The following is a 1,827-nucleotide window of genomic DNA, read 5'->3' on the forward strand; positions in this document are numbered from 1 at the left end:
CCGCCCCCTCCTTCGCTCGGCCCGCAGGTCGTGCTCTTCTTACAACACGCACTCACTACAAAAACGACAGCAGGAGGTCCAGCCCCTCCTGCTCGGCCCGCCCCGCCGCGCTGCTACCACGAAGCACTCGCTGAGGACAGCGCGAGGAGGGGGAGGGGGCAGCGGCAGCGAGCTTCTTTTAACTACATAATGCCGGCCAGCATTATAGTTTGAGATCGCGCACTGGCCGGGCCGGGCAGGGCCGGCAGAGTGAGTGAGTGAGTAATCGAGATGGCCAGTCACTCGCACTCTTGGATTGCGTAACAGCGATCTGGATAATCGATGCATCGGAGAAAGAAGCGGAGGGGAAAAAAAGAAAGGCGCGTTTAAATAGTGACGCGTTTATTCTGCACACGCGACCCGGCCTCATGGCCTCGGTCGGATGCTCCAGTCCCAGTCTTATATAGGGAATAAAGAGAGCAGAGGGGGTTCGGCGCAACATACCGTGGTGGGACTGCAGCGGGGTCGGTGGGTAAGGTATTAATTCTGATATATCAGTGTTATGTCTAAAACGGGAACTTTTCCCAGCACATCAAGCTAAAAAGGGGAAAAAGAAGGAAATTAACAGAAAAACATTTTTTGACTAGAGACCTTTTCAGTGGCGCTCATTGCTTTTGGGTGCGGTGTTATTGCAGCACCCTCCCTCCTCGACCAAAAAGACACCATCCTCTCAGTGGCGCCCACACGTTTTCGCATATACCAGGTCGCTGATTAACCCCGCTCACTTCTGTAATCATGCTGTACCGCACGCACGAATGCAGGCGGGTTGCCTACTTGTTCAGCCCGTAAGGCGCCGCGCCTTGGACAGGGGTGATAGGCAGGCCCGCCTGCACTCATGCGTGCGGTGCAGCATTGACTACAGAAGTGAGCGGGGTAAATCGGCCACCTGGTAGGTACAATAGCAGAGCACTTCGTAATACTATACACGATACGGAAGAAAACAAAGAGAATATTTACAGACGACTGTGTCGCTGTAACTCTGGACTGGACACGCAGGGAGAATGAACTAGGTGGACTGCTCATCCTCGGTTTGGCGTGAGCAGGAGCAGTGTGTGTCTGCGCTGCAACTTGCAGGCGCCGCGGCCAGTTGCTCTGATTGCGAGGTGACGAGGGGGCCATCCGGCCCATGCGGCCCCCTCGCCTGCTGCCCTTGTCTTTTCCAGATTTGATCATTTCGACTCTTTATTGCATATCTTTCATTGCAGCTGGAACAAGCAGTATTTTCTGTGGCAATATATACAATTGAACGATAATGACCGCGCTGTCCCAAACTTTAGCGCCGAGCGCCCGTGCCGCCCGCGCCCCTTGCAGTCTAACCGAACCTGAATCTGAATCGTGATTGGTGTTGCGGTGTGCCTCCGGACCACTCGGCAGTGCTCGGCACGGCTCCTCACGAGAGACGAGTGGTGTGGCTCTGAGTTATGAAGGGGTGGTTGCGCTTGCGACCGGCCCAACCGGCCGAACCCGACACAGTCTTTTGTGACGCGGACACGCCGTCACGACGCGGTGCTATTGGGGGGTGATGATGGCGGGGCGATGTGGCGCGATGGCGTTTCGGCCATAAAACTGAAAAAGAAGTAAAGTGGACCGCGTGATGCGGCGCGGTACGGCAAGAGCTGTCCAGAAGCGAATCGGCTGCCCGCGCCGCTGTCTCGACTGATAGAGGAGAGAAGAATAGCGCCGTTGATCGGATCAAGCGGCCGGTGGTGGTCTGTCGCTGTCCGCCCGCCGGTTAGGCAACCCATCAGGCTCGAGCGCATCCCGCTGCTCTTCTGCCCGGCGGCGCGG

The 1,827-nt window shown here is 56.8% G+C and overlaps 3 protein-coding genes across 6 annotated transcripts in view; 1 reads left to right on the forward strand and 2 right to left on the reverse strand.

The window, feature by feature from the left end:
* Positions 1-1,827, reverse strand: part of LOC113204150 (uncharacterized) — a 59,845-nt gene that overhangs the window by 49,861 nt on the left and 8,157 nt on the right. The gene's annotated exons all lie outside the window — the stretch shown is intronic.
* The window catches only part of LOC113204176 (uncharacterized), a 33,961-nt gene that overhangs the window by 28,905 nt on the left and 3,229 nt on the right, over positions 1-1,827 (forward strand). The gene's annotated exons all lie outside the window — the stretch shown is intronic.
* LOC113204188 (ATP-dependent helicase brm) overlaps positions 1-1,827 on the reverse strand; it is a 17,475-nt gene that overhangs the window by 1,621 nt on the left and 14,027 nt on the right. The gene's annotated exons all lie outside the window — the stretch shown is intronic.

Source organism: Frankliniella occidentalis, unplaced genomic scaffold (genome assembly GCF_000697945.3).
Source record: "Frankliniella occidentalis isolate FOCC.00 unplaced genomic scaffold, Focc_3.1 Scaffold4, whole genome shotgun sequence".
Classification (NCBI taxonomy): domain Eukaryota; kingdom Metazoa; phylum Arthropoda; class Insecta; order Thysanoptera; family Thripidae; genus Frankliniella; species Frankliniella occidentalis.